This window comes from Rhinopithecus bieti, unplaced genomic scaffold (genome assembly GCF_001698545.2).
Source record: "Rhinopithecus bieti isolate Rb0 unplaced genomic scaffold, ASM169854v2 scaffold_13112, whole genome shotgun sequence".
NCBI classification, from domain to species: domain Eukaryota; kingdom Metazoa; phylum Chordata; class Mammalia; order Primates; family Cercopithecidae; genus Rhinopithecus; species Rhinopithecus bieti.
Genome location: NW_016807891.1, coordinates 1,017,237 through 1,032,641, shown reverse-complemented (window position 1 = coordinate 1,032,641; position 15,405 = coordinate 1,017,237).

Genomic DNA, 15,405 nt, shown 5'->3' with positions numbered 1-15,405 from the left:
TATACATATGAGGACTACAGTGAGTGTTTTCCCAAACTAGCAAGATAAAAAATAAAATTATCTACAAGTTAAATTATGAAAGGATAAAATGAAAGATTTGTAAAATGGATGAAAACAAGAATTTATTTAAAAAATTATCTTACTGAAAGAGAATCGTAAGCCAGACTTTACTGTTGCTAACTGAAGGAATTGAGGTATCTAAATACAAAATTTTTCTTTAGAAATGGATTTTGTAAAAAAAATGAATGACCACTTAATGGCCAATTGTCCATTACCCATCTGGGCTGGTCTTCATGATAAAATCACAAGAGAGCAAAGATCGCCAGCACTCAACGCTCTTGTTGTGCCCGATCCTGCCTTATCCTGCTGTCCACCTGCACTGCAGAGGAGTGTGCATACAAACGACAATAGAAAAAAGCAGTATCATTTACTTAATATCTGGATAGTAAATAACCCTATGCAGAACTGTGGTAAATACAGGGCAGGATTCATGGCTTAAGCTCAATAATGAACCAGGGCATTTTTTTTTTTTCATTTCTCTTGCCATCTAACCTTTGGGAATATACCACTGGATAGCCAGAAGGAATTGGGAAGGGGAGTTGGAGTTTTGTCAGAGCTCACAGGGGTCTCTGATTCCACCTATTCCCCTAGAGACAAAAATGTGTGTGAGATCTGAATATTTACTTTTAATGCCCAGTGACATCCCATTAGACTTAGTGTCTCAATGAAAGCTTTGGAATCAAATCAGATTGCAGATAGCACATTGAGACAATAATGTAAGATGCAGACCATGTCATCTACTTTTTGTAAAAATACTATTGATGTCAGTGTATAAAATAGTTACAAATGTAGTTTATCATATGTAACTACTGTATATATGAAAAAATCCTGATGTGTAAGAATAAAATCTAAACTGTCATGATTTGGTTTCTCAGAGAAAAGAGCATGTGATGACTCTCCAATTCTGCTCTATCATCTTCTTTGTATCACTTGAATACTTTAAAACTTACATCTATTAATTCATAAATATTAAACACCTACATCAAAAATTCTAAAAGAGCACAAATAGACAATCTAAGGTCACACCTCAAGGAACTAGAGAAACAAGAACAAACCAAATCAAAACCTAGCAGAAGAAAAGAAATAACAAAGATCAGAGCAGATCTAAACAAAATTAAAACAAAAAAATATAAAAGATAAACAAAAAGTTGGTTATTTGAAAAGATAAACAAAACTGATAGAACATTAGCAAGATTAATCAAGAAAAGAAGAGAGAAGATTCAAATAAGTTTAATTAGAAATGAAACGGGAGATATTAGGACCAATACCACAGAAATACAAAAGAATATTCAAGGCTGCTGTGAGAACTTTTATATGCACAAACTAGAAAACCTAGAGGAGACGGATAAATTTTTAAAAATATGCAACTCTCCTGGATTAAACCAGGAAGAAATAGAAACTCTGAACAGTCCAATAATGACAGCGAGACTGAAATGGTGAAAAACAAAACAAAATGAAAAAAAAAATTGTTAACCAAAAAAAAAAAAAAAAAAAAAAAAAAAAAAAAAAAAAAAAAAAAAAAAAAAAAAAAAAAAAAAAAAAAAAAATTAAGGACCAGATAGATTCACAGCTATTAGACATTCAAATAATTGGTACCAGTCCTACTGAAATGATTCCAAAAGATAAAGAGGGAATCCTCCTAAATCATTCTATAAAGTCATTGTTACCCTAATTCCAAAACCAGGAAATGACAGCAAAAGAACTACAGACCAATATCCTTGATGAACATAGATGCAAAAATCCTCAACAAAATCCTAGTTAACTGAATCCAACAGCATATCAGAAAGATACTACATCATGATCAAGTGGATTTCATACCAGGGATGGTTTAATGTACACAAGTCAATAAATGTGACACAGCACATAACAATAATTAAAAACGAAAATCACATGATCATCTCGATAGATGCAGAAAAAGCATTTGACAAATTTCAGCATCCTTGTATAATTAAAGTCTTTAGCAAAATTGGCATAGAAGAGACATAATTTAAGGTAATAAAAGCCATCTACAACAAACACACAGCCAACATTATACTGAACAGTGAAAAGTTGAAAATATTCCCCCTGAGAACTGGAACAATGCAAGGATGCCCACCTTCACCACTTCTATTCAGCGTAGTACTGGAAGTCCTAGTGAGAGCAATCAGACAAGAGAAAGGAATAAAGGGCATCTAAATCAGTAAAGAGGAAATCAAAGTGTTGCTCTTCACTGATGATATGATCATATACCTAGAAAACCCTAAAGACTCATTTAAAAAACTCCTATATCTGATAAATGAATTCAGTAAGGTTTCAGGATACAAAATTAATGTAAACAAATCAGTAGCACTGCTATAAACCAACAGTGACCAAGCTGAGAATCAAATCAACTCAACCCCTTTATACAATGGCCTTAAAAAGAAAAGAAAAGAAAAGAAAATACATAGGAATACACCTAGCCAAGCAGGTGAATGACCTCTAAAAGGAAATGACCTGTAAAAGGAAAACTATAAAACACTTCTTAAAGAAATCATAGATGATGATGACACAAACAAATGGAAACACACACCATTGCTCATGAATGCGTAGAATCAATATTGTGAAAAAGACCCTACTGCAAAAAACACTCTATAAATTCTATGCAATTTTCATCAAAACACCATCGTTATTCTAGAGAAGAGTGAAAGGAACTAGGAAAAAATCCTAAAATTCATACGGAACCCAAGAAGAGCCCACACAGTCAAAGCAAGACTAAGCAAAAAAGATCAAATCTGGAGGCATCACAGTACTTGACTTCAAACTATACTGCAAGGCTATAGTCACCATAAGAGCCTGGTACTGGTATAAACATAGGCATATAGACCAATGAAACAGAATAGAGAACCCAGAAATAAAGCCAAATACTTACAGCCAACTGATCTTTGACAACAAACAAAAACATAAAGTAGAGAAAGCACACCTTATTCAACAAATGGTGCTGGGATAATTGGCAAGTCACATGTGGAAGAATGAAACTGGATTCTCATTTCTCACCTTATACGAAAATCAACTCAAGATGGATAAAATACTTAAATCTAATACCCGAAACTGTAACAATTCTAGACGATAACATTGGAAAAACTCTTCTAGACATTGGCTTAGGCAAAGACCAGGAACCCAGAAGCAAATGCGATGAAAACAAAGATAAATGACTTAATTAAACTAAGAAAGTTCTGCCGTCAAAGGAAATAATCACCAGAGTAAACAACCTACAGAGTGAGAAAAAATATTCACCAACTATGCATCCAACAAAGGATTAATATCAAGAACCTATAAGGAATTCAAACAAATCAGCAAGATAAAACAAATAATTCCATCAAAAAGTGGGCTAAGGACATGAATAGACAATTCTCAAAAGAAGATCTACAAATGGACAACAAACATGTGAAAAAATGATCAATATCACTAATGATCAGGGAAATGCAAATCAAAACCACAATGTGATACCACCTTACTCCTCCAAGAATGACTATAATTAAAAAATCAATAATAACTTTCTGTCTCATTGATCTGTCTAATGTTGACAGTGGGGCTGTTGAAGTCTTGCCCATTATTTTGATGGGCAGTCTAAGTCTCTTGTGTTCTCAGACAGACTTGCTTTATGAATCTGGGTGCTTCGCTGTATTGGTGCATATGTATTTAGGAGAGTGAGCTCTTCCTGTTGAATTGATCCTTTACCGATCTATGTAATGGCCTTCTTTGTTCTTTTGCGATCTTTGATGGTTTAAAAGGTCTGTTTTATCAGCGACAAGGATTGCAACCCAGCTTTTTTTTTTTCTCCATTTGCTTGGTTAGATCTCTCCATCCCTTTATTTTGAGCCTATGTGTGTCTCTGCCATGTGAGCGATGGGTCGTCCTGAGTACAGCAAAACTGATGGTGTCCTTGACTCTTTATCCGAGATTTTGCCGAGTACTGGTGTCTTTTATTGACAATTTATTCTGTGTCCATTTACCTTTAAGGGTTAATTTGGTTAAGTGTGAACTTGATCCTTGTCATTGTGATTTTGTGGTTATTTTGCTTGTTAGTTGATGCAGTTTCTTCCTAGTCGATGGGTCTTTACACTTTTGGCATGTTTTGGCAACAGCTGTTACCGGTTGTTCCCTTTCCATGTTTAGTGCTTCCTTCAGGATGCTCTTGTAGGGCAGGGCCGTAGGGCAGGCCTGGTGGTGACAAAATCTCTAAGCACTTTAAAAAAATAATAATAATAAATGTTGACATGGATGTGGTGAAAAGGGAACCCTTTTACACTGCTTGTGGGAATGTAAACTACTACAAGCACTATGGAAAACAGTATAGAGATTCTTTAAATAACCAAAAGTAGATCTACCATTTGATCCAGCAATCTCGCTACTGGGTATCTATCCAGAGGAAAAGACGTCACTATATGAAAAAGACACATGCACGTGTATGTTTATAGCAGCACAATTCGCAATTGAAAAATTGTGGAACCAGCCCAAATGCCCATCAACCAACAAGTGGATAAAGATATGAGATATATAAACTCAGCCATAAAAGGAATGAAATAATGACATTTTAGCAAGCTAAATAGAGTTGGAGACCACTATTCTAGGTGAAGTAACTAAAAAATGGAAAACCAAACATCGTATGTTCTCACTTATAAGTAGGAGGTAAGCTATAAGGATGCAATGATATAAAAATGATACAATAGGCTTTGGGAATTGGGAGGGAAGGATAGGATGGAGTGGTGGATAGAAGACCACACATTGGGTACAGTGTATGTTGCTTGGGTGATGTGTGCACCAAAATCTCAAAAATCACCACTAGGAAATTATCCTTGTAACCAAACATCACCTGTTCTCCCTAAATCATTGAAATAATAAAAAAGAAAAAAATAGATAAATAACAAATCACAAATTGGATCTATAATTTTCAAAAATTCATTAAAAGTGTGAAAATAGTACAAATACTATCTTATTCTCTTATATCCTATAATGATGGTAGATATTTATTATACTTATTCATTCACTTATTCTTTAAAGAACTTTTGTTCTCCAAGGTAACATAGAGACCTAGATTGTAAGTGTTATGAAGTATCTCTTCAAGCCATGGTGAAGTGTTCTACACCTGAGAAATGGTACACAAAGTTGAGATACAAATTAATTTCACATTTTCAACCTATATCTGCTTTTAAGGACATATATGGCAGTGAAAATTTGGTAATACAACACTTTAAAAAAATTCTGGGACTTAGCATGGCTGATTTTCAAGGTGGGTATGTAAAAATATTTTAAAATGAAGTGCTATAAACTCATCACTACTTTTTATTTTCATTTTATTTTATTTTGGGGATACATAGTAGAGGTACATATTTATAGAGTACATGCAATGTTTTGATACAGGCAAGCATTATGAAATAAGCATATCATGGGGATATCCATCCCCTCAAACCTTTATCCTTTGAGTTACAAGCAATCCAATTACACTCTTTATTTTAAAGTCTACGATTATTATTGTCTATAGTAACCCTATTGTGCTACCCAATAGTAAGTCTTATTCATTCTTCTATTTTTTTGTATGCATTACAAGCTCATTATTACATTTTAAATTTATGAGGTACATGAGATGTCTTGATACAAGCATGCAATGCACTGTCATCACATAATGGAGAATGGGGTATCCATCCCCTCAAGCATTTACCCTTTGTGTTAGAAACAATCCAATTATACTCTTCATTATTTTAATCTGTACAATTACCTTATTACTGAACTAGAGTCATCCTGCTGTGCTATCCAATACTAGGTTTTATTCATTCTTTCTAGTTACTGTTTTTGTGTCTATTAGCCATTCCCACCTTCCCCTCACTGCCTCACTACCTTCTCAGCCTCTAGTAACCATCTTTATGTCCATGAATTTAATTGTTTTGATTTTTAGACCCATAAATAAGTGAGAACATGTGATGCTCGTCTATCTGTGCCTGGCTTATTTCATTTAACATAACGATTTCCAGCTCCATCCACATGGTTACAAATGACAGAATCTCTTTTTTTTTTAGACAGAATTTTGCTCTTGTCACCCAGGCTGGAGTGTAGTGCCACAATCTTGGCTCACCACAACCTCAACCTCCAGGGTTCAAATGATTCTCATGCCTCAGCCTCCTGAGTAGCTGAGATTACAGGCATGTGTCACCATTCCTGGCTAAATTTTGTATTTGTTTAGTAGAGATGGGGTTTCTTCATATTGGCCAAACTGGTCTCAAACTCCTGACCTCAAGTGATCCCCCTGATCTCGGCCTCCAAAATTGCTGGGATTACAGGCATGAACCGTGGTGCCTGGCTTGAATCTCATTCTTTTTGTTGGCTAAACAGTTTTCCATTGCGTATATGTACCACATTTTCTTTATCCATTCATCTGTTGGTGGACACTAAGATCATTTCCAAATCTTGGCTATTGTGAACAGTGATGAAACAAACATGGGCATGCAGAGATCTCTTTGATCTACTGATTTCCGTTCTTTTAGGTGTAGACTCAGCAGTGGGATTGCTGGGTTGTAGAATACATTATTACTTTTTCAGTATTACTATTATAGCATTTCAGGGAAATAATGGCTATGGTCATTATTTATAAAACCTGTCTCATTCTCTGAGCAGTGTGGCTTTGTTAACTGTGGTGAAGACTAGGCAAGGAGACATCATCTGTTACTTCACCGCCATGATACTAAAACAATACATCTTATTTATTAGAATTAATAAGGACCTCAACATTTTCAGTGTACGTCGAACCACAAATGAACTTAGGAAGTAATGCTAGAGTGTAGGACCTCAACATTTTCAGTGTGCGTTGAACCACAAATGAACTTATGAAGTAATGCTAGAGTGTATCAGAACACAGCCTGAATCTGGTATTTTGTTCAAACGACATTTGCTTATTCTGTGACTTCAAGTTACTGAAGTTCGTTGAATTTCACCTCTTCCCTAAAACTCATTGTATGAGTCATCAGATAAATTGGAGGTTCCAACATACTCTATGGAGTTCCGACACACCCTAAATCCTCAAGTGTGAATCAAAAAATGCCAGTTATTATTTTATTACTATTGACTTTTAAAATTTGTTATGAGATTCTTCTGTTTATCTTTTCTTTTTAAAAATTAATATTTTAACAATATATAATTAGAGAATTATACCTAAAATACAATACTATAAAAATTGTTTTACATTTTTTGCTCCATCAAGGCCATCTTAATCATACACAAAAATTCAATATTTCCTCCCTCCTTTCCTTTTCTTTTTTCTTTCCTACGGTCATCTGCCCCATTTCCTACCACCTTCCTAATACCTTATTTCTGAAACCCTGTGTTTTCCTGAGGCCCTAGCAGTTACACTGATGGAATTTTTTTTTTTTTTTTTTTTTTTTTTTTTTTTTTTTTTTTTTTTTTACTTTTCATGGACATTTCATTTTCATGATAGCTGATGAATGTGATATTTTTCTTTCAATTGTGAACATGTTGTTGACATCTGTTCTGCAATAAATGACTTTAAGTGCTGCAAGTAAACCTTAAAACAGCCTGCTGCACTATGCCATTGCTCTCTCTACAACTCCACTGGACATATAATGTGCTCTACCACTGGGGTTAGTACTCTTATTTCTATCTGTCAATTATTTAGTATTCTTCATTTTATCTGGGCGGATAATAACCCTAATATAGTTGCTTTCAACAGCAGTGCATTAAAATATTGTGAAACATACTACAAATGATAACCAAGGGCATAAAGAAAAATATTACATAAAGTTGAACACAATGGAAAAAATTAATGGGAAAGTTGAATGAAATTTTCCAATAGCAATGTCAAGGGAGATACTAAACATTGGTCAATCTCATACATTAGTAACATCAGAGAACTGCGTCAACCTCTCAGTATAGATCACTACATTTATGAGTTTCCCATCAAAGATTGAATATTTTGCTAATTATAAGTCCTCATGTAACAAACACAATTTTACAGTTATTTACGATTATTATAATAATTTGAAAATTCTTTATCTCACTGAATATTAAATTTTGGGAATCCCACGCAAGAAATAAGAAGCAGCCAAGTCCATTAAAGTTTTCTTTGAACTGCAAATTATTTCAGTATTCCATATGGTACTCTTTCACTCAGTTCTAATTCCATATAGAAAATTGTTACTGAAATATAGTCCTCAATAGTAAATAATTTTAGTTGCATACACCATGATTTTCAGTAAAACAAGAAGAATATACTGGATTGAGCCAAAGAAAATATCAGAAAATGATATATTCCTAAGTATAACAGTGTAATAATATTCAATTCATATTATACCCGTGAGGGATTCCAATGAAATTCTATTTTTTGTTTTTTTCTTTTTGAGACAGAGTTTTACTTTATCACCTATTCTCCAGTGCAGTGGTGTGATTTTGGCTCACCACAACCTCCATCCCCTGGGTTCCAGCGATTCTCCTGCTTCAGTCTCCTGAGTAGCTAGGATTACAGGCACCCACTACCATGCCCAGCTAATTTCTGTATTTTTAGTAGAGACGGGGTTTCACCATGTTGGCCAGGCTGGTCTCAAACTCCCGACCTCAGGTGATCCACTCTCCTCAGCTTCCCAAAGTGCTGGGATTACAAGTGTGAGCCACCACCCCGGTCTAAAATTCCAATTTAATAATAATTCTGGTCCGAATAGAATAGAAAACAATGTGAATTTTTTTCTTCACCTCCCAAAAACCTTGTTCTCACCAGTTTTTATTAAAGAACACCATCCCCAGAAAGAGTGTGATAATTTTCTAAGTGTTTACATTCTCACATATGTACCAGGAATAGTAAAAATAATTTATTCTACACAAAGAAATACTTAAAATAATGTCAATTTTCCTCTAATAGGTTACTTGAAGAAATCCTTCAGAAATCCAATACGCACATTAATTGAAATGAGTGCCATTGGTTCAGGGGATAATTCTGAGGCTTAGGTAAAGACAGGATCCTCACATTTGAAGATTCATTCTAGCCCTTCTGACACTGGTCTGGTTATTGTTCTCAGTGGAGTCTAGTTCTTTGGATGTTTCTGAAAGTTTGTAAGAGTGAAAGTATGCAACTACTAATGGGTATATGTTGCTCAATAATTAAACTCAGCAAAATAAATCATAGCCAAATCTTTTAACTTATTACATCCATTCACATTTTCAAAATAATGCTTAAAATAAAAGATTACACAAGATTTCACAGGAGTGGACTGAGAATCGTATTTTGATTATCTTGTTGATGCTATAATAATAATTTGGCATTTATTGGGTGCCTATTCTACTCCAAGTACTATGCCTTGTGATTTATAAACATTTTGTTGAGTCCTTAATTTAACACTTTATGAGTGAAGTTGATTTCCACACTGATGCTTGCAGAGTACATGACACTTGCTGGAAAATAGCCAGGTCAGTTGCCAATTCAAGATTTCACAAAATCCATGGAATCTACCTTAGGAGCTAATTGCACCTGTAATTTACCTTCAAAAAAGTCAGCTGGGTTGATCGTCTTCACAAATGACTAATGTAAACATTAGTGAGCCCACAGATTTGTCACTGAATCTATCCACAACTATTTTACTCATTATTCTTGATGAAGAAAACTATTTATACATAGAGCAGAACTTAGTTTTCAAAAGGATGTAAAGGCAAATTCAGGATGAAATTGAAATTACAGAAAAAAAATGTATACCACGAAATCTGAACTTTCCCTTGTGTGGCATCAGTGAGGGATCATTGAGATTAAAGCCTTTAAGGGAAAGAGGCAGAGGAAGATATTGAAGGAGGACTCTCCAGTGAACACCCCCCAACAGAAACATCAGTCTGAATAACTATTCATGCACAAAAATACCTTTACAAGAGATAATCAAACTAGCTGTGGGATGATAGTGCATGGTTTTAGCACAATAATAGCAAAGACTCCTTTGAAGATGGTTGAAAGGAAAGTTTTACATTACTTATGTCACTTTTCCTTGAACCTCAGGCAGCACAGTGTAGAGAAACTGTCCAATTGGGGAAAAGTGAAGGAAGTAGGCACAGGAGTTTGCCTTGGAATCCAACACTGGGCCCGCCATAGTAAACTCAGCACTAGGCAGACCCTCATGGCTCCATCTTCCAAGCTGCTACCTGTGGACTAAGTCTCTAGACCTGTCCTGACATAGGGCAGGACCACACAGTTCAGACTTACACGGCAAACTCTATCTTTAGCCCAAATCAGAACCAGGCTGACATCAGAGGCCCCAGGCTGCAGATAGCCTTCAGCAGCAGGCAGCCCTTAGTGGTCTCTGGATTCAGATGTGCCCCAGTCCTGTGCTGGACGTATCTGCCCCAGGCTTCTGGCTGGACCACAGCAGCCACTGCTGCCTGAGTTTTAGGGATGCCCTGTAACAGTAGTATCTACGCCAGCCCTAACCTTCTGGTCTGTCACAGCATAGCACTTGCTGTAGTGAACCCTAGATGTCTGGCAGGGCTATACCACCTGCCGCTGTTCCAGGCTTCTGATATGCCCTACTGCCACATCTGCTGCAGGGTTTTTCCAGACGAAGCCAGTCTGCGAAGACTAGAATAAGAACCTATTTGTTCAAATGCACAGACACTGATGCATAACCAAAAAGATAAAGAATAATCAGGGGAAAAATGACATCATTAAATAAAAAAATAAGGTGCCAGTGACTGACCCAAGGAAATCGAGCTGTATTAACTCTTTGCAAGGAATTTTAAATAATTATTATTAAAAGCTTTTAAACTCTTTGCAAGGAATTTTAAATAATTATTATTAAAAGCTCAACAAAATACAAGTAATTCAATGAAATGAAGAAAGCAATAAATAACCAAGATAAAAATGTAATATAGAGATTGAAATAATAATAATAATCAGTAGAAATCCTAGAGCTGAAAAATTCAATAAAACTAAATGAAACATGCAATGGAGAAAATCAACAACAGAATTGATCCAGTAGAGAAAAAATTTGTAAACTTGAATGCAGAATGTTAAAGAAGGTAATGTCAGAGAAAAAGAAAAATGAATGAAAATAAATGAAGATAGCTTATAGGATGTATGAGGCAGGAAAAAAAAGAAAACTTTTAAGTCATAGGAGTTAAAGGAGAAGAGAATGATAAAAAGATATAAAGTGTATTTAAAGAAACAATGGCTGAAAACCTTTCCAAACCTGGAGAAAACTGTAAATATCCAGGTGCAGGAAGCTCAAAGGTCTTCAGTGCAAATAAGATTACCCCAGGATATATTATAATCAAGTGTCAAAAATAAAAGACAAAGAAAGAATCCTGGAAGCAGCAAGAGAAAAGGAGCAAATAATATGTAAAGCAGTTTCAATATGAGTTGCAGCAGACAGTAGAAATCCTACAAGCCAGGAGAGAGTGTAGTAAAATATTCAGAATGTTGAAGAGGGGAAAAACAAGAACATTGGCAACCAATACTGGACCCAGCAGAGTTGTTGTGTTGAATACATTTCAACTATACCTAATTTGTTGAGTTTTTTTTTTTAATTATGAAAGGATGTTGCATTTTTTTGAAATGTGTTTTCTGCATTTATTAAAATGATGATGGTTTTACCCTTTATTCTGTTAATGTGATGTATTATATTTATTAATTTAAGTATGTTGACGCATCCTTGAATACATGAGATGAACCCTAGTTGATCATGGTGAACGTTCTTTTAATTGTGATGTTGAATTCAGTTTGCTAGTATCTTGCTGGAGAGTTTTGCATCTATATTCATTAGGGATATTGACCTAGAGTTTGCTTTTTTGTGATATCTTTGTCTAATTTTGATATCAGGGTGATGCTAGCCTCATAAAATGACATTGGAATTATTTCTTCCTTTTAATGTGATTCAAAATTTTATTATTTAAAGTTATTTTGATTCTTTGTTTTATTTTGCTCTAGGATGCCAATATCTTTTTTTCTCCATGCATATCAGAAAGAAAGCTTAAGCCTTCAGAGAGGTTTGTCTGTGCTGGCAACTGCTGATTTTGTACTCCAAGATGAAAAAGGAGATTTTGCAAAGAATAATTGCAGGGAAGCTGAGACCTTGATAAGCCCTTCATCATTTGGTGAGGTAGACACTTCTAAACCAGACAAGACTGCTTGGGACTGATTGTGAGTTACTCCATGAAAGAGGAGAAATGGCTTGAGAATTTGAGCCAGTATAGTCAAAGAAGAGCAGAAAGAGTTAAACAAGAAAGAAGGGGACTTTCCCCAACCTCTATAGATAACTGCATCACTTCCCACTACCTGGTAGATGGTATCAGTTTCTTGAATAGCACCCACAAGAGTGTGGTTATGAACTCCAAGATGTAGTGGATTAATTGGAGGCAGTGCAGAGGGACAGCAACAGACAACTGTGTCCTCTTGCTACAGAACATGAGGGAGTAGTGAGTGAGTTACTGAGTCTTGCAAATTTGTTTTTTCTTCAAGGCGGAGGATTAAAATGACCCAGAATAGCTGCTACCATAGAGGTCTCTACTACGTTTATACACATATGTGAACTATGTTTTTTCAAAGAAAACCAATAATTTTCAGATTTCAATAATATGATAACTTTTCAAGAGAGAATGAAGACAAACGGTAAAAGAAGACAGGCTTATGAAAATGAAAAGTTTGAGTCATATTGACTGTAGCTCTGATAATTTAGAACGTTTTAGCTTTTCATATTTTAAATATAATATCCCAGACACGAAAACATTTTATAAAGTAAATGTTTTATTTTGACTATCCTTCTGTGTATTACTATCGTTAAAAGCATTTCTAAGCATTTATTTTGGCAGGAGTTATCCTAATGTCATGAAAAGAGAATATTACGGACAGATCTTTACCCTTTCAGGATTGTTAATTACAAGAAAAAAGCATAAGAAGAAGTGATCTGAGGTACTAACTTTTCTCATCTTTCTCTAAGCCTACTCATTTTAGTGTTTATCAGATAGTAGAGGAAACATGCATAAGCCAAATGCACAAACACACACACATATAAGTATCACTAGGATACCTATGAGTCAAACTATGTGATTTATTTGAGACTGATTTTTCTGTGTCAGTAAATGGGAATAATACCCACATCACTCTTAGGATTCTTGTGAGAATTAAAGATAGCACAGGCTTAATAAACACTTGGTATTTGCAGTCAATTCCTACAGGGAAAATGATAAAACTGTGGTTACTCTTCATTAGCTCTTTGATAACTACAGATTACATATCAGTGAATTTGTTTTGGGGAAACAGTAGCAGAGAGAAAAATAATATATAGTTGTTATTTGTATCAAACTAGTATCTGAAATAAGTTTCTTTTTTATTTCTCCTTTTTTTCTTTTTGGAGATAGGGTCTCTCTTTTTTGTCCCAGTTGGAGCACAGTGATGCTATCATAGATCACTGTAGCCCTGAACTCCTGGGCTCAAGCCATCTTCCCAACTTAGCTCCTGATGAAGGAAGTCTCATTTCAAATAGAATAGGTAAGAATAAATTTAATGAAAGTTATACCAAACTTATGCACTGAAAACTGTAAAAAATAGTGCTAAAAGAAAGCAAAAAGAAATAAGTGGAGTAATACATATGTTATAGATTAGAAAAATCAGTATTGTTAAAATGGCAAATTTCTCCACAAATTCAATGCAATTCCAATCAACATTTTAGCTGTTTTCAAAGGATACAAAGTATCAAATATGTAGGATGAACAAGGCCAAAGATCTAACATGCAATATGAGAGCTGTGGTTTATCATAGTGTATTTTATTCAGAATTTTTGCTAAATAAATTATGGCTTATTTTGCCACAGAAGGGAATAGTGGAGACAGATAATCATTTAAGATATGAATATTAATTTGTTTCATTATACTAACAATTTTATCTATATATTTATATATTTTATTTATAATGCAATATATTCTAAATTATACATAAATTTTGTGTATAGTTATATATAATAGTTCTTATATATGATATTTTTATGTATTATACTATGTATACATGTATATATATATTATAAACATACTGATATTTATATATAATACAATTATATATTATGTATATAATTTATATATTCTATCTATATATAGTATTATATTTCTAAATATATACATATATTTATGGTATAGCTATATATATTCTATATATTTATATTAATAGATATATTTTTTTTAAAAAAAAATCATACAAATATATATTACATATATTCATATAGAAGTATATATGTTTATATATACTCTATATATGTTTGTATATGCTCTCTATATGTTTTATATACTCTGCATATTTATATATACACTATATATTTATATATATACTATATATCTTATAGCATCATATTGTATGCTTTAAATATACACAATAAAAATTGTTTTAAAAACTTAAATCAATAAACAAAATTCATAAACCGACTTGCTTATACTGTTGGTTGATTTTCAACAATGATGCAAAAGTAGTTCAATAGGGAAAGAATAGTCTTTTCAACAATATTGCCGGAACAACTGGATATATGCAAAAAAGAAAAGGAACCTCTCCATTCAACTAATACTACATGCAAAAAGTAACTGAAAATGGATCATAGACCTAAATGCAGAGGTAAAACTGTAAACATTCTGGACAAAATATAGAAAGAGAACCAAAATAATGACCACATTTGGAATGGTTTTCAAGTGGTAATGAGAGAAGAAAAAGTGGAGACCCCTAATATAGACAACCCTTTTGAAGCATTTTTTAATTAAAAAAAGACAGATAAATGGGATAGTGGCTAGAGAAGGTTGTCAAGAGATAATATATAAAGACGCACACATAGACATGCACATATACACACAGATATACAAATATATACACACACAGAATATATAAATATATATATACATATATATTAGTTTGGATGATACTAACACAAGTGCATTTTTTTTTTCCTGATGATCAGCTCATGAGCAGTTGACTTAGCAACTAATTTGATCTCTTGTCCTTTTTCTCCTCTAAAATGGGACAACATTTTATTCACAAATTTGCAATGACAATTAAATTGCATAAAGTAACATCTACTTGAATGCCTAGTAGGATGTCTTGCTCACAGCAGCCCCTCTATAAATAGAACTCCTCATTCCAACACATGTTCCTTCAATCCATAAACCAAGACATGGCTGCATATGTGGTGTGTAAGCCCATGTGTAAGAAATGCTGGGATGTGCAAACACAAATCACTCTGGATCTGTTATGTGCTGGGGAAAATTATGATCTTTTTGGAGAGTACCAGACAGTTAAAGCTGATTGGTTATAAGATCCCATTTGGTGATTCTTTTCTATGATTTCTATTGCAGAAAAGACCACCTTTCCATGTCAACCTA